Below are 23966 nucleotides of genomic sequence, written 5' to 3'. Positions count from 1 at the left end.
TCAAAATGGCCATGCTGAAAAAAGTGTCAAAACCAGAAATGCAGGACAGGCCATGGAGAAATGGGAGCCTTGCTACACTGATGGGCGGGATGTAAATTGGCAAGAGCCACTCTCGAGAAGTGTACGGCGTGTCCTGAAACATCTAAAAAACACAGCTTAGAGAGCATAGGGCACTTCCACTCATGGGGGTATAAATTGGGAAAATGAAAAATCAGCAAGACACAAGCACCCCAAAGTTTAGGGCTGCTCTCTTGACAAGGACCTCCACTTCATTCCACCTTCAATATCCCAGGAAAGAGAAAAATGGATAAAGAAGTTGTGGTCCTTATGTACAATGGAATATCACTCAGCCATGAAATCAATGTCCTAAGGCTAGTAGCAGCATGATGAGTGGATTTAGGTACGACGATTCTAAGTGAAATAAGTCACACAGAAAAGGACACTTCTCATAAGGTATCACTTATAGAGGGAATGTAAAAACCGTTACACTTGAACTGAATTACAAAACAGAACAGAGTCACACATGCAGAAAACACACTATGGCTGCTTAACGGGAAAGGTGAGGCGGGGTGATACATAAAACAAGGGTTTCAAATTAGCTCAGATACCGTTCCATAAACCCAATATGTAATAGACAAGACCTACTCCTTGCTCAGAGAACTGGACTCGACACGCCCTATTCACCGCACAAGAATATATCTGACTAGTAATAATCTTAAAACCTATGTATTGATATCTCTCTGTTAGTGTGTCAAGCGGGTGTAAAGCGGCATAAACACAGCAGTGAATAGCAGCTAAACCCCATTATAAAAATAAATTACTTTGAAAAACCCAAGAAGCAAAGACAGTGAAAGAGAGAGAAATTCTTACACAATGCGTTCAGGGGCTGTGATGCAACCTGGATTGACCATATCTAGACCCACAGCTGGATGAGACATAAGGGTGGACACTCTTGGGGCTGAGAGGTTTGGTGAGGTTGGGTGAGCAAACGCAGACCCTTTAAAGTAATACTGCGTGGTACCCATCGCATGGGTCCCAAATCTCCAGGTTCAAGGGCATCTTCCTACATCGAAAACATGCATGAGAAACCCAGAAGATGGTACACCGTGTGATGGGGAAAGGTTTCTAAAACGCACCTCATTTCTCATCTCCTTGTGCCCGGGTTCGCCATTCCAGCCGCTTTACTAGCAATCTCCCTACTTGGAGCATCAGCACCTTTAACCTCCTGTTCCGTACAGGTTGCAATTTGTCCTGAGGATGAACGGGTAGATGGGGAACCAATGAGAGACTAGCTCTTGGTGTTGGGACAGGCACAGGTCACTCTATTGTCCCATCAGGAAGAAGAATTTACCACAGACTCAGCCTGCCCCCCGGAACCAGAACAGGGCCTGAAGCCATCCTGTGCTTTTGCGGCCAGCTCCCAAAAAAGCGAGTTGTAAAATGGAGCTACAGGGCACTGCAATTCACAAACCTGCAGAGTTATAAATGATAACTCTCGTCCACAAATATATTGAGGGAAGGCAAAGAAGAGGATTTGTAATCAAGGCAGAATTGCAGGAAACAAATTTCAGGAGGTATATTCGAATCGCTTTAAAGCACATGAAAAGCGGCAAAACGTTGACAATGATGCCCTTGGCCAAAAAGGGCGTATGCGTTTTTTCCTGAATATATTCAGGAAAAAACGCATACGCCCTTTTTGGCCAACCAAGCAACCTGGAAATGCAAATCAGTGCTACAAAGAAGACTCGCTACCCATCGGTCAAAATGGCCATGCTGAAAAAAGTGTCAAAACCAGAAATGCAGGACAGGCCATGGAGAAATGGGAGCCTTGCTACACTGATGGGCGGGATGTAAATTGGCAAGAGCCACTCTCGAGAAGTGTACGGCGTGTCCTGAAACATCTAAAAAACACAGCTTAGAGAGCATAGGGCACTTCCACTCATGGGGGTATAAATTGGGAAAATGAAAAATCAGCAAGACACAAGCACCCCAAAGTTTAGGGCTGCTCTCTTGACAAGGACCTCCACTTCATTCCACCTTCAATATCCCAGGAAAGAGAAAAATGGATAAAGAAGTTGTGGTCCTTATGTACAATGGAATATCACTCAGCCATGAAATCAATGTCCTAAGGCTAGTAGCAGCATGATGAGTGGATTTAGGTACGACGATTCTAAGTGAAATAAGTCACACAGAAAAGGACACTTCTCATAAGGTATCACTGATAGAGGGAATGTAAAAACCGTTACACTTGAACTGAATTACAAAACAGAACAGAGTCACACATGCAGAAAACACACTATGGCTGCTTAACGGGAAAGGTGAGGTGGGGTGATACATAAAACAAGGGTTTCAAATTAGCTCAGATACCGTTCCATAAACCCAATATGTAATAGACAAGACCTACTCCTTGCTCAGAGAACTGGACTCGACACGCCCTATTCACCGCACAAGAATATATCTGACTAGTAATAATCTTAAAACCTATGTATTGATATCTCTCTGTTAGTGTGTCAAGCGGGTGTAAAGCGGCATAAACACAGCAGTGAATAGCAGCTAAACCCCATTATAAAAATAAATTACTTTGAAAAACCCAAGAAGCAAAGACAGTGAAAGAGAGAGAAATTCTTACACAATGCGTTCAGGGGCTGTGATGCAACCTGGATTGACCATATCTAGACCCACAGCTGGATGAGACATAAGGGTGGACACTCTTGGGGCTGAGAGGTTTGGTGAGGTTGGGTGAGCAAACGCAGACCCTTTAAAGTAATACTGCGTGGTACCCATCGCATGGGTCCCAAATCTCCAGGTTCAAGGGCATCTTCCTACATCGAAAACATGCATGAGAAACCCAGAAGATGGTACACCGTGTGATGGGGAAAGGTTTCTAAAACGCACCTCATTTCTCATCTCCTTGTGCCCGGGTTCGCCATTCCAGCCGCTTTACTAGCAATCTCCCTACTTGGAGCATCAGCACCTTTAACCTCCTGTTCCGTACAGGTTGCAATTTGTCCTGAGGATGAACGGGTAGATGGGGAACCAATGAGAGACTAGCTCTTGGTGTTGGGACAGGCACAGGTCACTCTATTGTCCCATCAGGAAGAAGAATTTACCACAGACTCAGCCTGCCCCCCGGAACCAGAACAGGGCCTGAAGCCATCCTGCGCTTTTGCGGCCAGCTCCCAAAAAAGCGAGTTGTAAAATGGAGCTACAGGGCACTGCAATTCACAAACCTGCAGAGTTATAAATGATAACTCTCGTCCACAAATATATTGAGGGAAGGCAAAGAAGAGGATTTGTAATCAAGGCAGAATTGCAGGAAACAAATTTCAGGAGGTATATTCGAATCGCTTTAAAGCACATGAAAAGCGGCAAAACGTTGACAATGATGCCCTTGGCCAAAAAGGGCGTATGCGTTTTTTCCTGAATATATTCAGGAAAAAACGCATACGCCCTTTTTGGCCAACCAAGCAACCTGGAAATGCAAATCAGTGCTACAAAGAAGACTCGCTACCCATCGGTCAAAATGGCCATGCTGAAAAAAGTGTCAAAACCAGAAATGCAGGACAGGCCATGGAGAAATGGGAGCCTTGCTACACTGATGGGCGGGATGTAAATTGGCAAGAGCCACTCTCGAGAAGTGCACGGCGTGTCCTGAAACATCTAAAAAACACAGCTTAGAGAGCATAGGGCACTTCCACTCATGGGGGTATAAATTGGGAAAATGAAAAATCAGCAAGACACAAGCACCCCAAAGTTTAGGGCTGCTCTCTTGACAAGGACCTCCACTTCATTCCACCTTCAATATCCCAGGAAAGAGAAAAATGGATAAAGAAGTTGTGGTCCTTATGTACAATGGAATATCACTCAGCCATGAAATCAATGTCCTAAGGCTAGTAGCAGCATGATGAGTGGATTTAGGTACGACGATTCTAAGTGAAATAAGTCACACAGAAAAGGACACTTCTCATAAGGTATCACTGATAGAGGGAATGTAAAAACCGTTACACTTGAACTGAATTACAAAACAGAACAGAGTCACACATGCAGAAAACACACTATGGCTGCTTAACGGGAAAGGTGAGGTGGGGTGATACATAAAACAAGGGTTTCAAATTAGCTCAGATACCGTTCCATAAACCCAATATGTAATAGACAAGACCTACTCCTTGCTCAGAGAACTGGACTCGACACGCCCTATTCACCGCACAAGAATATATCTGACTAGTAATAATCTTAAAACCTATGTATTGATATCTCTCTGTTAGTGTGTCAAGCGGGTGTAAAGCGGCATAAACACAGCAGTGAATAGCAGCTAAACACCATTATAAAAATAAATTACTTTTAAAACCCAAGAAGCAAAGACAGTGAAAGAGAGAGAAATTCTTACACAATGCATTCAGGGGCTGTGATGCAACCTGGATTGACCATATCTAGACCCACAGCTGGATGAGACATAAGGGTGGACACTCTTGGGGCTGAGAGGTTTGGTGAGGTTGGGTGAGCAAACGCAGACCCTTTAAAGTAATACTGCGTGGTACCCATCGCATGGGTCCCAAATCTCCAGGTTCAAGGGCATCTTCCTACATCGAAAACATGCATGAGAAACCCAGAAGATGGTACACCGTGTGATGGGGAAAGGTTTCTAAAACGCACCTCATTTCTCATCTCCTTGTGCCCGGGTTCGCCATTCCAGCCGCTTTACTAGCAATCTCCCTACTTGGAGCATCAGCACCTTTAACCTCCTGTTCCGTACAGGTTGCAATTTGTCCTGAGGATGAACGGGTAGATGGGGAACCAATGAGAGACTAGCTCTTGGTGTTGGGACAGGCACAGGTCACTCTATTGTCCCATCAGGAAGAAGAATTTACCACAGACTCAGCCTGCCCCCCGGAACCAGAACAGGGCCTGAAGCCATCCTGCGCTTTTGCGGCCAGCTCCCAAAAAAGCGAGTTGTAAAATGGAGCTACAGGGCACTGCAATTCACAAACCTGCAGAGTTATAAATGATAACTCTCGTCCACAAATATATTGAGGGAAGGCAAAGAAGAGGATTTGTAATCAAGGCAGAATTGCAGGAAACAAATTTCAGGAGGTATATTCGAATCGCTTTAAAGCACATGAAAAGCGGCAAAACGTTGACAATGATGCCCTTGGCCAAAAAGGGCGTATGCGTTTTTTCCTGAATATATTCAGGAAAAAACGCATACGCCCTTTTTGGCCAACCAAGCAACCTGGAAATGCAAATCAGTGCTACAAAGAAGACTCGCTACCCATCGGTCAAAATGGCCATGCTGAAAAAAGTGTCAAAACCAGAAATGCAGGACAGGCCATGGAGAAATGGGAGCCTTGCTACACTGATGGGCGGGATGTAAATTGGCAAGAGCCACTCTCGAGAAGTGTACGGCGTGTCCTGAAACATCTAAAAAACACAGCTTAGAGAGCATAGGGCACTTCCACTCATGGGGGTATAAATTGGGAAAATGAAAAATCAGCAAGACACAAGCACCCCAAAGTTTAGGGCTGCTCTCTTGACAAGGACCTCCACTTCATTCCACCTTCAATATCCCAGGAAAGAGAAAAATGGATAAAGAAGTTGTGGTCCTTATGTACAATGGAATATCACTCAGCCATGAAATCAATGTCCTAAGGCTAGTAGCAGCATGATGAGTGGATTTAGGTACGACGATTCTAAGTGAAATAAGTCACACAGAAAAGGACACTTCTCATAAGGTATCACTTATAGAGGGAATGTAAAAACCGTTACACTTGAACTGAATTACAAAACAGAACAGAGTCACACATGCAGAAAACACACTATGGCTGCTTAACGGGAAAGGTGAGGTGGGGTGATACATAAAACAAGGGTTTCAAATTAGCTCAGATACCGTTCCATAAACCCAATATGTAATAGACAAGACCTACTCCTTGCTCAGAGAACTGGACTCGACACGCCCTATTCACCGCACAAGAATATATCTGACTAGTAATAATCTTAAAACCTATGTATTGATATCTCTCTGTTAGTGTGTCAAGCGGGTGTAAAGCGGCATAAACACAGCAGTGAATAGCAGCTAAACCCCATTATAAAAATAAATTACTTTGAAAAACCCAAGAAGCAAAGACAGTGAAAGAGAGAGAAATTCTTACACAATGCGTTCAGGGGCTGTGATGCAACCTGGATTGACCATATCTAGACCCACAGCTGGATGAGACATAAGGGTGGACACTCTTGGGGCTGAGAGGTTTGGTGAGGTTGGGTGAGCAAACGCAGACCCTTTAAAGTAATACTGCGTGGTACCCATCGCATGGGTCCCAAATCTCCAGGTTCAAGGGCATCTTCCTACATCGAAAACATGCATGAGAAACCCAGAAGATGGTACACCGTGTGATGGGGAAAGGTTTCTAAAACGCACCTCATTTCTCATCTCCTTGTGCCCGGGTTCGCCATTCCAGCCGCTTTACTAGCAATCTCCCTACTTGGAGCATCAGCACCTTTAACCTCCTGTTCCGTACAGGTTGCAATTTGTCCTGAGGATGAACGGGTAGATGGGGAACCAATGAGAGACTAGCTCTTGGTGTTGGGACAGGCACAGGTCACTCTATTGTCCCATCAGGAAGAAGAATTTACCACAGACTCAGCCTGCCCCCCGGAACCAGAACAGGGCCTGAAGCCATCCTGCGCTTTTGCGGCCAGCTCCCAAAAAAGCGAGTTGTAAAATGGAGCTACAGGGCACTGCAATTCACAAACCTGCAGAGTTATAAATGATAACTCTCGTCCACAAATATATTGAGGGAAGGCAAAGAAGAGGATTTGTAATCAAGGCAGAATTGCAGGAAACAAATTTCAGGAGGTATATTCGAATCGCTTTAAAGCACATGAAAAGCGGCAAAACGTTGACAATGATGCCCTTGGCCAAAAAGGGCGTATGCGTTTTTTCCTGAATATATTCAGGAAAAAATGCATACGCCCTTTTTGGCCAACCAAGCAACCTGGAAATGCAAATCAGTGCTACAAAGAAGACTCGCTACCCATCGGTCAAAATGGCCATGCTGAAAAAAGTGTCAAAACCAGAAATGCAGGACAGGCCATGGAGAAATGGGAGCCTTGCTACACTGATGGGCGGGATGTAAATTGGCAAGAGCCACTCTCGAGAAGTGTACGGCGTGTCCTGAAACATCTAAAAAACACAGCTTAGAGAGCATAGGGCACTTCCACTCATGGGGGTATAAATTGGGAAAATGAAAAATCAGCAAGACACAAGCACCCCAAAGTTTAGGGCTGCTCTCTTGACAAGGACCTCCACTTCATTCCACCTTCAATATCCCAGGAAAGAGAAAAATGGATAAAGAAGTTGTGGTCCTTATGTACAATGGAATATCACTCAGCCATGAAATCAATGTCCTAAGGCTAGTAGCAGCATGATGAGTGGATTTAGGTACGACGATTCTAAGTGCAATAAGTCACACAGAAAAGGACACTTCTCATAAGGTATCACTGATAGAGGGAATGTAAAAACCGTTACACTTGAACTGAATTACAAAACAGAACAGAGTCACACATGCAGAAAACACACTATGGCTGCTTAACGGGAAAGGTGAGGTGGGGTGATACATAAAACAAGGGTTTCAAATTAGCTCAGATACCGTTCCATAAACCCAATATGTAATAGACAAGACCTACTCCTTGCTCAGAGAACTGGACTCGACACGCCCTATTCACCGCACAAGAATATATCTGACTAGTAATAATCTTAAAACCTATGTATTGATATCTCTCTGTTAGTGTGTCAAGCGGGTGTAAAGCGGCATAAACACAGCAGTGAATAGCAGCTAAACACCATTATAAAAATAAATTACTTTGAAAAACCCAAGAAGCAAAGACAGTGAAAGAGAGAGAAATTCTTACACAATGCGTTCAGGGGCTGTGATGCAACCTGGATTGACCATATCTAGACCCACAGCTGGATGAGACATAAGGGTGGACACTCTTGGGGCTGAGAGGTTTGGTGAGGTTGGGTGAGCAAACGCAGACCCTTTAAAGTAATACTGCGTGGTACCCATCGCATGGGTCCCAAATCTCCAGGTTCAAGGGCATCTTCCTACATCGAAAACATGCATGAGAAACCCAGAAGATGGTACACCGTGTGATGGGGAAAGGTTTCTAAAACGCACCTCATTTCTCATCTCCTTGTGCCCGGGTTCGCCATTCCAGCCGCTTTACTAGCAATCTCCCTACTTGGAGCATCAGCACCTTTAACCTCCTGTTCCGTACAGGTTGCAATTTGTCCTGAGGATGAACGGGTAGATGGGGAACCAATGAGAGACTAGCTCTTGGTGTTGGGACAGGCACAGGTCACTCTATTGTCCCATCAGGAAGAAGAATTTACCACAGACTCAGCCTGCCCCCCGGAACCAGAACAGGGCCTGAAGCCATCCTGCGCTTTTGCGGCCAGCTCCCAAAAAAGCGAGTTGTAAAATGGAGCTACAGGGCACTGCAATTCACAAACCTGCAGAGTTATAAATGATAACTCTCGTCCACAAATATATTGAGGGAAGGCAAAGAAGAGGATTTGTAATCAAGGCAGAATTGCAGGAAACAAATTTCAGGAGGTATATTCGAATCGCTTTAAAGCACATGAAAAGCGGCAAAACGTTGACAATGATGCCCTTGGCCAAAAAGGGCGTATGCGTTTTTTCCTGAATATATTCAGGAAAAAACGCATACGCCCTTTTTGGCCAACCAAGCAACCTGGAAATGCAAATCAGTGCTACAAAGAAGACTCGCTACCCATCGGTCAAAATGGCCATGCTGAAAAAAGTGTCAAAACCAGAAATGCAGGACAGGCCATGGAGAAATGGGAGCCTTGCTACACTGATGGGCGGGATGTAAATTGGCAAGAGCCACTCTCGAGAAGTGTACGGCGTGTCCTGAAACATCTAAAAAACACAGCTTAGAGAGCATAGGGCACTTCCACTCATGGGGGTATAAATTGGGAAAATGAAAAATCAGCAAGACACAAGCACCCCAAAGTTTAGGGCTGCTCTCTTGACAAGGACCTCCACTTCATTCCACCTTCAATATCCCAGGAAAGAGAAAAATGGATAAAGAAGTTGTGGTCCTTATGTACAATGGAATATCACTCAGCCATGAAATCAATGTCCTAAGGCTAGTAGCAGCATGATGAGTGGATTTAGGTACGACGATTCTAAGTGCAATAAGTCACACAGAAAAGGACACTTCTCATAAGGTATCACTGATAGAGGGAATGTAAAAACCGTTACACTTGAACTGAATTACAAAACAGAACAGAGTCACACATGCAGAAAACACACTATGGCTGCTTAACGGGAAAGGTGAGGTGGGGTGATACATAAAACAAGGGTTTCAAATTAGCTCAGATACCGTTCCATAAACCCAATATGTAATAGACAAGACCTACTCCTTGCTCAGAGAACTGGACTCGACACGCCCTATTCACCGCACAAGAATATATCTGACTAGTAATAATCTTAAAACCTATGTATTGATATCTCTCTGTTAGTGTGTCAAGCGGGTGTAAAGCGGCATAAACACAGCAGTGAATAGCAGCTAAACCCCATTATAAAAATAAATTACTTTGAAAAACCCAAGAAGCAAAGACAGTGAAAGAGAGAGAAATTCTTACACAATGCGTTCAGGGGCTGTGATGCAACCTGGATTGACCATATCTAGACCCACAGCTGGATGAGACATAAGGGTGGACACTCTTGGGGCTGAGAGGTTTGGTGAGGTTGGGTGAGCAAACGCAGACCCTTTAAAGTAATACTGCGTGGTACCCATCGCATGGGTCCCAAATCTCCAGGTTCAAGGGCATCTTCCTACATCGAAAACATGCATGAGAAACCCAGAAGATGGTACACCGTGTGATGGGGAAAGGTTTCTAAAACGCACCTCATTTCTCATCTCCTTGTGCCCGGGTTCGCCATTCCAGCCGCTTTACTAGCAATCTCCCTACTTGGAGCATCAGCACCTTTAACCTCCTGTTCCGTACAGGTTGCAATTTGTCCTGAGGATGAACGGGTAGATGGGGAACCAATGAGAGACTAGCTCTTGGTGTTGGGACAGGCACAGGTCACTCTATTGTCCCATCAGGAAGAAGAATTTACCACAGACTCAGCCTGCCCCCCGGAACCAGAACAGGGCCTGAAGCCATCCTGCGCTTTTGCGGCCAGCTCCCAAAAAAGCGAGTTGTAAAATGGAGCTACAGGGCACTGCAATTCACAAACCTGCAGAGTTATAAATGATAACTCTCGTCCACAAATATATTGAGGGAAGGCAAAGAAGAGGATTTGTAATCAAGGCAGAATTGCAGGAAACAAATTTCAGGAGGTATATTCGAATCGCTTTAAAGCACATGAAAAGCGGCAAAACGTTGACAATGATGCCCTTGGCCAAAAAGGGCGTATGCGTTTTTTCCTGAATATATTCAGGAAAAAACGCATACGCCCTTTTTGGCCAACCAAGCAACCTGGAAATGCAAATCAGTGCTACAAAGAAGACTCGCTACCCATCGGTCAAAATGGCCATGCTGAAAAAAGTGTCAAAACCAGAAATGCAGGACAGGCCATGGAGAAATGGGAGCCTTGCTACACTGATGGGCGGGATGTAAATTGGCAAGAGCCACTCTCGAGAAGTGTACGGCGTGTCCTGAAACATCTAAAAAACACAGCTTAGAGAGCATAGGGCACTTCCACTCATGGGGGTATAAATTGGGAAAATGAAAAATCAGCAAGACACAAGCACCCCAAAGTTTAGGGCTGCTCTCTTGACAAGGACCTCCACTTCATTCCACCTTCAATATCCCAGGAAAGAGAAAAATGGATAAAGAAGTTGTGGTCCTTATGTACAATGGAATATCACTCAGCCATGAAATCAATGTCCTAAGGCTAGTAGCAGCATGATGAGTGGATTTAGGTACGACGATTCTAAGTGCAATAAGTCACACAGAAAAGGACACTTCTCATAAGGTATCACTGATAGAGGGAATGTAAAAACCGTTACACTTGAACTGAATTACAAAACAGAACAGAGTCACACATGCAGAAAACACACTATAGCTGCTTAACGGGAAAGGTGAGGTGGGGTGATACATAAAACAAGGGTTTCAAATTAGCTCAGATACCGTTCCATAAACCCAATATGTAATAGACAAGACCTACTCCTTGCTCAGAGAACTGGACTCGACACGCCCTATTCACCGCACAAGAATATATCTGACTAGTAATAATCTTAAAACCTATGTATTGATATCTCTCTGTTAGTGTGTCAAGCGGGTGTAAAGCGGCATAAACACAGCAGTGAATAGCAGCTAAACCCCATTATAAAAATAAATTACTTTGAAAAACCCAAGAAGCAAAGACAGTGAAAGAGAGAGAAATTCTTACACAATGCGTTCAGGGGCTGTGATGCAACCTGGATTGACCATATCTAGACCCACAGCTGGATGAGACATAAGGGTGGACACTCTTGGGGCTGAGAGGTTTGGTGAGGTTGGGTGAGCAAACGCAGACCCTTTAAAGTAATACTGCGTGGTACCCATCGCATGGGTCCCAAATCTCCAGGTTCAAGGGCATCTTCCTACATCGAAAACATGCATGAGAAACCCAGAAGATGGTACACCGTGTGATGGGGAAAGGTTTCTAAAACGCACCTCATTTCTCATCTCCTTGTGCCCGGGTTCGCCATTCCAGCCGCTTTACTAGCAATCTCCCTACTTGGAGCATCAGCACCTTTAACCTCCTGTTCCGTACAGGTTGCAATTTGTCCTGAGGATGAACGGGTAGATGGGGAACCAATGAGAGACTAGCTCTTGGTGTTGGGACAGGCACAGGTCACTCTATTGTCCCATCAGGAAGAAGAATTTACCACAGACTCAGCCTGCCCCCCGGAACCAGAACAGGGCCTGAAGCCATCCTGCGCTTTTGCGGCCAGCTCCCAAAAAAGCGAGTTGTAAAATGGAGCTACAGGGCACTGCAATTCACAAACCTGCAGAGTTATAAATGATAACTCTCGTCCACAAATATATTGAGGGAAGGCAAAGAAGAGGATTTGTAATCAAGGCAGAATTGCAGGAAACAAATTTCAGGAGGTATATTCGAATCGCTTTAAAGCACATGAAAAGCGGCAAAACGTTGACAATGATGCCCTTGGCCAAAAAGGGCGTATGCGTTTTTTCCTGAATATATTCAGGAAAAAACGCATACGCCCTTTTTGGCCAACCAAGCAACCTGGAAATGCAAATCAGTGCTACAAAGAAGACTCGCTACCCATCGGTCAAAATGGCCATGCTGAAAAAAGTGTCAAAACCAGAAATGCAGGACAGGCCATGGAGAAATGGGAGCCTTGCTACACTGATGGGCGGGATGTAAATTGGCAAGAGCCACTCTCGAGAAGTGTACGGCGTGTCCTGAAACATCTAAAAAACACAGCTTAGAGAGCATAGGGCACTTCCACTCATGGGGGTATAAATTGGGAAAATGAAAAATCAGCAAGACACAAGCACCCCAAAGTTTAGGGCTGCTCTCTTGACAAGGACCTCCACTTCATTCCACCTTCAATATCCCAGGAAAGAGAAAAATGGATAAAGAAGTTGTGGTCCTTATGTACAATGGAATATCACTCAGCCATGAAATCAATGTCCTAAGGCTAGTAGCAGCATGATGAGTGGATTTAGGTACGACGATTCTAAGTGCAATAAGTCACACAGAAATGGACACTTCTCATAAGGTATCACTGATAGAGGGAATGTAAAAACCGTTACACTTGAACTGAATTACAAAACAGAACAGAGTCACACATGCAGAAAACACACTATGGCTGCTTAACGGGAAAGGTGAGGTGGGGTGATACATAAAACAAGGGTTTCAAATTAGCTCAGATACCGTTCCATAAACCCAATATGTAATAGACAAGACCTACTCCTTGCTCAGAGAACTGGACTCGACACGCCCTATTCACCGCACAAGAATATATCTGACTAGTAATAATCTTAAAACCTATGTATTGATATCTCTCTGTTAGTGTGTCAAGCGGGTGTAAAGCGGCATAAACACAGCAGTGAATAGCAGCTAAACCCCATTATAAAAATAAATTACTTTGAAAAACCCAAGAAGCAAAGACAGTGAAAGAGAGAGAAATTCTTACACAATGCGTTCAGGGGCTGTGATGCAACCTGGATTGACCATATCTAGACCCACAGCTGGATGAGACATAAGGGTGGACACTCTTGGGGCTGAGAGGTTTGGTGAGGTTGGGTGAGCAAACGCAGACCCTTTAAAGTAATACTGCGTGGTACCCATCGCATGGGTCCCAAATCTCCAGGTTCAAGGGCATCTTCCTACATCGAAAACATGCATGAGAAACCCAGAAGATGGTACACCGTGTGATGGGGAAAGGTTTCTAAAACGCACCTCATTTCTCATCTCCTTGTGCCCGGGTTCGCCATTCCAGCCGCTTTACTAGCAATCTCCCTACTTGGAGCATCAGCACCTTTAACCTCCTGTTCCGTACAGGTTGCAATTTGTCCTGAGGATGAACGGGTAGATGGGGAACCAATGAGAGACTAGCTCTTGGTGTTGGGACAGGCACAGGTCACTCTATTGTCCCATCAGGAAGAAGAATTTACCACAGACTCAGCCTGCCCCCCGGAACCAGAACAGGGCCTGAAGCCATCCTGCGCTTTTGCGGCCAGCTCCCAAAAAAGCGAGTTGTAAAATGGAGCTACAGGGCACTGCAATTCACAAACCTGCAGAGTTATAAATGATAACTCTCGTCCACAAATATATTGAGGGAAGGCAAAGAAGAGGATTTGTAATCAAGGCAGAATTGCAGGAAACAAATTTCAGGAGGTATATTCGAATCGCTTTAAAGCACATGAAAAGCGGCAAAACGTTGACAATGATGCCCTTGGCCAAAAAGGGCGTATGCGTTTTTTCCTGAATATATTCAGGAAAAAACGCATACGCCCTTTTTGGCCAACCAAGCAACCTGGAAATGCAAATCAGTGCTACAAAGAAGACTCGCTACCCATCGGTCAAAATGGCCATGCTGAAAAAAGTGTCAAAACCAGAAATGCAGGACAGGCCATGGAGAAATGGGAGCCTTGCTACACTGATGGGCGGGATGTAAATTGGCAAGAGCCACTCTCGAGAAGTGTACGGCGTGTCCTGAAACATCTAAAAAACACAGCTTAGAGAGCATAGGGCACTTCCACTCATGGGGGTATAAATTGGGAAAATGAAAAATCAGCAAGACACAAGCACCCCAAAGTTTAGGGCTGCTCTCTTGACAAGGACCTCCACTTCATTCCACCTTCAATATCCCAGGAAAGAGAAAAATGGATAAAGAAGTTGTGGTCCTTATGTACAATGGAATATCACTCAGCCATGAAATCAATGTCCTAAGGCTAGTAGCAGCATGATGAGTGGATTTAGGTACGACGATTCTAAGTGAAATAAGTCACACAGAAAAGGACACTTCTCATAAGGTATCACTGATAGAGGGAATGTAAAAACCGTTACACTTGAACTGAATTACAAAACAGAACAGAGTCACACATGCAGAAAACACACTATGGCTGCTTAACGGGAAAGGTGAGGTGGGGTGATACATAAAACAAGGGTTTCAAATTAGCTCAGATACCGTTCCATAAACCCAATATGTAATAGACAAGACCTACTCCTTGCTCAGAGAACTGGACTCGACACGCCCTATTCACCGCACAAGAATATATCTGACTAGTAATAATCTTAAAACCTATGTATTGATATCTCTCTGTTAGTGTGTCAAGCGGGTGTAAAGCGGCATAAACACAGCAGTGAATAGCAGCTAAACCCCATTATAAAAATAAATTACTTTGAAAAACCCAAGAAGCAAAGACAGTGAAAGAGAGAGAAATTCTTACACAATGCGTTCAGGGGCTGTGATGCAACCTGGATTGACCATATCTAGACCCACAGCTGGATGAGACATAAGGGTGGACACTCTTGGGGCTGAGAGGTTTGGTGAGGTTGGGTGAGCAAACGCAGACCCTTTAAAGTAATACTGCGTGGTACCCATCGCATGGGTCCCAAATCTCCAGGTTCAAGGGCATCTTCCTACATCGAAAACATGCATGAGAAACCCAGAAGATGGTACACCGTGTGATGGGGAAAGGTTTCTAAAACGCACCTCATTTCTCATCTCCTTGTGCCCGGGTTCGCCATTCCAGCCGCTTTACTAGCAATCTCCCTACTTGGAGCATCAGCACCTTTAACCTCCTGTTCCGTACAGGTTGCAATTTGTCCTGAGGATGAACGGGTAGATGGGGAACCAATGAGAGACTAGCTCTTGGTGTTGGGACAGGCACAGGTCACTCTATTGTCCCATCAGGAAGAAGAATTTACCACAGACTCAGCCTGCCCCCCGGAACCAGAACAGGGCCTGAAGCCATCCTGCGCTTTTGCGGCCAGCTCCCAAAAAAGCGAGTTGTAAAATGGAGCTACAGGGCACTGCAATTCACAAACCTGCAGAGTTATAAATGATAACTCTCGTCCACAAATATATTGAGGGAAGGCAAAGAAGAGGATTTGAAATCAAGGCAGAATTGCAGGAAACAAATTTCAGGAGGTATATTCGAATCGCTTTAAAGCACATGAAAAGCGGCAAAACGTTGACAATGATGCCCTTGGCCAAAAAGGGCGTATGCGTTTTTTCCTGAATATATTCAGGAAAAAACGCATACGCCCTTTTTGGCCAACCAAGCAACCTGGAAATGCAAATCAGTGCTACAAAGAAGACTCGCTACCCATCGGTCAAAATGGCCATGGTGAAAAAAGTGTCAAAACCAGAAATGCAGGACAGGCCATGGAGAAATGGGAGCCTTGCTACACTGATGGGCGGGATGTAAATTGGCAAGAGCCACTCTCGAGAAGTGTACGGCGTGTCCTGAAACATCTAAAAAACACAGCTTAGAGAGCATAGGGCACTTCCACTCATGGGGGTATAAATTGGGAAAATGAAAAATCAGCAAGACACAAGCACCCCAAAGTTTAGGGCTGCTCTCTTGACAAGGACCTCCACTTCATTCCACCTTCAATATCCCAGGAAAGAGAAAAATGGATAAAGAAGTTGTGGTCCTTATGTACAATGGAATATCACTCAGCCATGAAATCAATGTCCTAAGGCTAGTAGCAGCATGATGAGTGGATTTAGGTACGACGATTCTAAGTGAAATAAGTCACACAGAAAAGGACACTTCTCATAAGGTATCACTGATAGAGGGAATGTAAAAACCGTTACACTTGAACTGAATTACAAAACAGAACAGAGTCACACATGCAGAAAACACACTATGGCTGCTTAACGGGAAAGGTGAGGTGGGGTGATACATAAAACAAGGGTTTCAAATTAGCTCAGATACCGTTCCATAAACCCAATATGTAATAGACAAGACCTACTCCTTGCTCAGAGAACTGGACTCGACACGCCCTATTCACCGCACAAGAATATATCTGACTAGTAATAATCTTAAAACCTATGTATTGATATCTCTCTGTTAGTGTGTCAAGCGGGTGTAAAGCGGCATAAACACAGCAGTGAATAGCAGCTAAACACCATTATAAAAATAAATTACTTTGAAAAACCCAAGAAGCAAAGACAGTGAAAGAGAGAGAAATTCTTACACAATGCATTCAGGGGCTGTGATGCAACCTGGATTGACCATATCTAGACCCACAGCTGGATGAGACATAAGGGTGGACACTCTTGGGGCTGAGAGGTTTGGTGAGGTTGGGTGAGCAAACGCAGACCCTTTAAAGTAATACTGCGTGGTACCCATCGCATGGGTCCCAAATCTCCAGGTTCAAGGGCATCTTCCTACATCGAAAACATGCATGAGAAACCCAGAAGATGGTACACCGTGTGATGGGGAAAGGTTTCTAAAACGCACCTCATTTCTCATCTCCTTGTGCCCGGGTTCGCCATTCCAGCCGCTTTACTAGCAATCTCCCTACTTGGAGCATCAGCACCTTTAACCTCCTGTTCCGTACAGGTTGCAATTTGTCCTGAGGATGAACGGGTAGATGGGGAACCAATGAGAGACTAGCTCTTGGTGTTGGGACAGGCACAGGTCACTCTATTGTCCCATCAGGAAGAAGAATTTACCACAGACTCAGCCTGCCCCCCGGAACCAGAACAGGGCCTGAAGCCATCCTGCGCTTTTGCGGCCAGCTCCCAAAAAAGCGAGTTGTAAAATGGAGCTACAGGGCACTGCAATTCACAAACCTGCAGAGTTATAAATGATAACTCTCGTCCACAAATATATTGAGGGAAGGCAAAGAAGAGGATTTGTAATCAAGGCAGAATTGCAGGAAACAAATTTCAGGAGGTATATTCGAATCGCTTTAAAGCACATGAAAAGCGGCAAAACGTTGACAATGATGCCCTTGGCCAAAAAGGGCGTATGCGTTTTTTCCTGAATATATTCAGGAAAAAACGCATACGCCCTTTTTGGCCAACCAAGCAACCTGGAAATGCAAATCAGTGCTACAAAGAAGACTCGCTACCCATCGGTCAAAATGGCCATGCTGAAAAAAGTGTCAAAACCAGAAATGCAGGACAGGCCATGGAGAAATGGGAGCCTTGCTACACTGATGGGCGGGATGTAAATTGGCAAGAGCCACTCTCGAGAAGTGTACGGCGTGTCCTGAAACATCTAAAAAACACAGCTTAGAGAGCATAGGGCACTTCCACTCATGGGGGTATAAATTGGGAAAATGAAAAATCAGCAAGACACAAGCACCCCAAAGTTTAGGGCTGCTCTCTTGACAAGGACCTCCACTTCATTCCACCTTCAATATCCCAGGAAAGAGAAAAATGGATAAAGAAGTTGTGGTCCTTATGTACAATGGAATATCACTCAGCCATGAAATCAATGTCCTAAGGCTAGTAGCAGCATGATGAGTGGATTTAGGTACGACGATTCTAAGTGCAATAAGTCACACAGAAAAGGACACTTCTCATAAGGTATCACTGATAGAGGGAATGTAAAAACCGTTACACTTGAACTGAATTACAAAACAGAACAGAGTCACACATGCAGAAAACACACTATGGCTGCTTAACGGGAAAGGTGAGGTGGGGTGATACATAAAACAAGGGTTTCAAATTAGCTCAGATACCGTTCCATAAACCCAATATGTAATAGACAAGACCTACTCCTTGCTCAGAGAACTGGACTCGACATGCCCTATTCACCGCACAAGAATATATCTGACTAGTAATAATCTTAAAACCTATGTATTGATATCTCTCTGTTAGTGTGTCAAGCGGGTGTAAAGCGGCATAAACACAGCAGTGAATAGCAGCTAAACCCCATTATAAAAATAAATTACTTTGAAAAACCCAAGAAGCAAAGACAGTGAAAGAGAGAGAAATTCTTACACAATGCGTTCAGGGGCTGTGATGCAACCTGGATTGACCATATCTAGACCCACAGCTGGATGAGACATAAGGGTGGACACTCTTGGGGCTGAGAGGTTTGGTGAGGTTGGGTGAGCAAACGCAGACCCTTTAAAGTAATACTGCGTGGTACCCATCGCATGGGTCCCAAATCTCCAGGTTCAAGGGCATCTTCCTACATCGAAAACATGCATGAGAAACCCAGAAGATGGTACACCGTGTGATGGGGAAAGGTTTCTAAAACGCACCTCATTTCTCATCTCCTTGTGCCCGGGTTCGCCATTCCAGCCGCTTTACTAGCAATCTCCCTACTTGGAGCATCAGCACCTTTAACCTCCTGTTCCGTACAGGTTGCAATTTGTCCTGAGGATGAACGGGTAGATGGGGAACCAATGAGAGACTAGCTCTTGGTGTTGGGACAGGCACAGGTCACTCTATTGTCCCATCAGGAAGAAGAATTTACCACAGACTCAGCCTGCCCCCCGGAACCAGAACAGGGCCTGAAGCCATCCTGCGCTTTTGCGGCCAGCTCCCAAAAAAGCGAGTTGTAAAATGGAGCTACAGGGCACTGCAATTCACAAACCTGCAGAGTTATAAATGATAACTCTCGTCCACAAATATATTGAGGGAAGGCAAAGAAGAGGATTTGTAATCAAGGCAGAATTGCAGGAAACAAATTTCAGGAGGTATATTCGAATCGCTTTAAAGCACATGAAAAGCGGCAAAACGTTGACAATGATGCCCTTGGCCAAAAAGGGCGTATGCGTTTTTTCCTGAATATATTCAGGAAAAAACGCATACGCCCTTTTTGGCCAACCAAGCAACCTGGAAATGCAAATCAGTGCTACAAAGAAGACTCGCTACCCATCGGTCAAAATGGCCATGCTGAAAAAAGTGTCAAAACCAGAAATGCAGGACAGGCCATGGAGAAATGGGAGCCTTGCTACACTGATGGGCGGGATGTAAATTGGCAAGAGCCACTCTCGAGAAGTGTACGGCGTGTCCTGAAACATCTAAAAAACACAGCTTAGAGAGCATAGGGCACTTCCACTCATGGGGGTATAAATTGGGAAAATGAAAAATCAGCAAGACACAAGCACCCCAAAGTTTAGGGCTGCTCTCTTGACAAGGACCTCCACTTCATTCCACCTTCAATATCCCAGGAAAGAGAAAAATGGATAAAGAAGTTGTGGTCCTTATGTACAATGGAATATCACTCAGCCATGAAATCAATGTCCTAAGGCTAGTAGCAGCATGATGAGTGGATTTAGGTACGACGATTCTAAGTGCAATAAGTCACACAGAAAAGGACACTTCTCATAAGGTATCACTGATAGAGGGAATGTAAAAACCGTTACACTTGAACTGAATTACAAAACAGAACAGAGTCACACATGCAGAAAACACACTATGGCTGCTTAACGGGAAAGGTGAGGTGGGGTGATACATAAAACAAGGGTTTCAAATTAGCTCAGATACCGTTCCATAAACCCAATATGTAATAGACAAGACCTACTCCTTGCTCAGAGAACTGGACTCGACATGCCCTATTCACCGCACAAGAATATATCTGACTAGTAATAATCTTAAAACCTATGTATTGATATCTCTCTGTTAGTGTGTCAAGCGGGTGTAAAGCGGCATAAACACAGCAGTGAATAGCAGCTAAACCCCATTATAAAAATAAATTACTTTGAAAAACCCAAGAAGCAAAGACAGTGAAAGAGAGAGAAATTCTTACACAATGCGTTCAGGGGCTGTGATGCAACCTGGATTGACCATATCTAGACCCACAGCTGGATGAGACATAAGGGTGGACACTCTTGGGGCTGAGAGGTTTGGTGAGGTTGGGTGAGCAAACGCAGACCCTTTAAAGTAATACTGCGTGGTACCCATCGCATGGGTCCCAAATCTCCAGGTTCAAGGGCATCTTCCTACATCGAAAACATGCATGAGAAACCCAGAAGATGGTACACCGTGTGATGGGGAAAGGTTTCTAAAACGCACCTCATTTCTCATCTCCTTGTGCCCGGGTTCGCCATTCCAGCCGCTTTACTAGCAATCTCCCTACTTGGAGCATCAGCACCTTTAACCTCCTGTTCCGTACAGGTTGCAATTTGTCCTGAGGATGAACGGGTAGATGGGGAACCAATGAGAGACTAGCTCTTGGTGTTGGGACAGGCACAGGTCACTCTATTGTCCCATCAGGAAGAAGAATTTACCACAGACTCAGCCTGCCCCCCGGAACCAGAACAGGGCCTGAAGCCATCCTGCGCTTTTGCGGCCAGCTCCCAAAAAAGCGAGTTGTAAAATGGAGCTACAGGGCACTGCAATTCACAAACCTGCAGAGTTATAAATGATAACTCTCGTCCACAAATATATTGAGGGAAGGCAAAGAAGAGGATTTGAAATCAAGGCAGAATTGCAGGAAACAAATTTCAGGAGGTATATTCGAATCGCTTTAAAGCACATGAAAAGCGGCAAAACGTTGACAATGATGCCCTTGGCCAAAAAGGGCGTATGCGTTTTTTCCTGAATATATTCAGGAAAAAACGCATACGCCCTTTTTGGCCAACCAAGCAACCTGGAAATGCAAATCAGTGCTACAAAGAAGACTCGCTACCCATCGGTCAAAATGGCCATGGTGAAAAAAGTGTCAAAACCAGAAATGCAGGACAGGCCATGGAGAAATGGGAGCCTTGCTACACTGATGGGCGGGATGTAAATTGGCAAGAGCCACTCTCGAGAAGTGTACGGCGTGTCCTGAAACATCTAAAAAACACAGCTTAGAGAGCATAGGGCACTTCCACTCATGGGGGTATAAATTGGGAAAATGAAAAATCAGCAAGACACAAGCACCCCAAAGTTTAGGGCTGCTCTCTTGACAAGGACCTCCACTTCATTCCACCTTCAATATCCCAGGAAAGAGAAAAATGGATAAAGAAGTTGTGGTCCTTATGTACAATGGAATATCACTCAGCCATGAAATCAATGTCCTAAGGCTAGTAGCAGCATGATGAGTGGATTTAGGTACGACGATTCTAAGTGAAATAAGTCACACAGAAAAGGACACTTCTCATAAGGTATCACTGATAGAGGGAATGTAAAAACCGTTACACTTGAACTGAATTACAAAACAGAACAGAGTCACACATGCAGAAAACACACTATGGCTGCTTAACGGGAAAGGTGAGGTGGGGTGATACATAAAACAAGGGTTTCAAATTAGCTCAGATACCGTTCCATAAACCCAATATGTAATAGACAAGACCTACTCCTTGCTCAGAGAACTGGACTCGACACGCCCTATTCACCGCACAAGAATATATCTGACTAGTAATAATCTTAAAACCTATGTATTGATATCTCTCTGTTAGTGTGTCAAGCGGGTGTAAAGCGGCATAAACACAGCAGTGAATAGCAGCTAAACACCATTATAAAAATAAATTACTTTGAAAAACCCAAGAAGCAAAGACAGTGAAAGAGAGAGAAATTCTTACACAATGCATTCAGGGGCTGTGATGCAACCTGGATTGACCATATCTAGACCCACAGCTGGATGAGACATAAGGGTGGACACTCTTGGGGCTGAGAGGTTTGGTGAGGTTGGGTGAGCAAACGCAGACCCTTTAAAGTAATACTGCGTGGTACCCATCGCATGGGTCCCAAATCTCCAGGTTCAAGGGCATCTTCCTACATCGAAAACATGCATGAGAAACCCAGAAGATGGTACACCGTGTGATGGGGAAAGGTTTCTAAAACGCACCTCATTTCTCATCTCCTTGTGCCCGGGTTCGCCATTCCAGCCGCTTTACTAGCAATCTCCCTACTTGGAGCATCAGCACCTTTAACCTCCTGTTCCGTACAGGTTGCAATTTGTCCTGAGGATGAACGGGTAGATGGGGAACCAATGAGAGACTAGCTCTTGGTGTTGGGACAGGCACAGGTCACTCTATTGTCCCATCAGGAAGAAGAATTTACCACAGACTCAGCCTGCCCCCCGGAACCAGAACAGGGCCTGAAGCCATCCTGCGCTTTTGCGGCCAGCTCCCAAAAAAGCGAGTTGTAAAATGGAGCTACAGGGCACTGCAATTCACAAACCTGCAGAGTTATAAATGATAACTCTCGTCCACAAATATATTGAGGGAAGGCAAAGAAGAGGATTTGAAATCAAGGCAGAATTGCAGGAAACAAATTTCAGGAGGTATATTCGAATCGCTTTAAAGCACATGAAAAGCGGCAAAACGTTGACAATGATGCCCTTGGCCAAAAAGGGCGTATGCGTTTTTTCCTGAATATATTCAGGAAAAAACGCATACGCCCTTTTTGGCCAACCAAGCAACCTGGAAATGCAAATCAGTGCTACAAAGAAGACTCGCTACCCATCGGTCAAAATGGCCATGCTGAAAAAAGTGTCAAAACCAGAAATGCAGGACAGGCCATGGAGAAATGGGAGCCTTGCTACACTGATGGGCGGGATGTAAATTGGCAAGAGCCACTCTCGAGAAGTGTACGGCGTGTCCTGAAACATCTAAAAAACACAGCTTAGAGAGCATAGGGCACTTCCACTCATGGGGGTATAAATTGGGAAAATGAAAAATCAGCAAGACACAAGCACCCCAAAGTTTAGGGCTGCTCTCTTGACAAGGACCTCCACTTCATTCCACCTTCAATATCCCAGGAAAGAGAAAAATGGATAAAGAAGTTGTGGTCCTTATGTACAATGGAATATCACTCAGCCATGAAATCAATGTCCTAAGGCTAGTAGCAGCATGATGAGTGGATTTAGGTACGACGATTCTAAGTGAAATAAGTCACACAGAAAAGGACACTTCTCATAAGGTATCACTTATAGAGGGAATGTAAAAACCGTTACACTTGAACTGAATTACAAAACAGAACAGAGTCACACATGCAGAAAACACACTATGGCTGCTTAACGGGAAAGGTGAGGTGGGGTGATACATAAAACAAGGGTTTCAAATTAGCTCAGATACCGTTCCATAAACCCAATATGTAATAGACAAGACCTACTCCTTGCTCAGAGAACTGGACTCGACACGCCCTATTCACCGCACAAGAATATATCTGACTAGTAATAATCTTAAAACCTATGTATTGATATCTCTCTGTTAGTGTGTCAAGCGGGTGTAAAGCGGCATAAACACAGCAGTGAATAGCAGCTAAACCCCATTATAAAAATAAATTACTTTTACAAACCCAAGAAGCAAAGACAGTGAAAGAGAGAGAAATTCTTACACAATGCGTTCAGGGGCTGTGATGCAACCTGGATTGACCATATCTAGACCCACAGCTGGATGAGACATAAGGGTGGACACTCTTGGGGCTGAGAGGTTTGGTGAGGTTGGGTGAGCAAACGCAGACCCTTTAAAGTAATACTGCATGGTACCCATCGCATGGGTCCCAAATCTCCAGGTTCAAGGGCATCTTCCTACATCGAAAACATGCATGAGAAACCCAGAAGATGG

Source organism: Balaenoptera ricei, chromosome 4 (genome assembly GCF_028023285.1).
Source record: "Balaenoptera ricei isolate mBalRic1 chromosome 4, mBalRic1.hap2, whole genome shotgun sequence".
NCBI lineage: Eukaryota > Metazoa > Chordata > Mammalia > Artiodactyla > Balaenopteridae > Balaenoptera > Balaenoptera ricei.
This window is presented reverse-complemented; position numbering follows the sequence as displayed.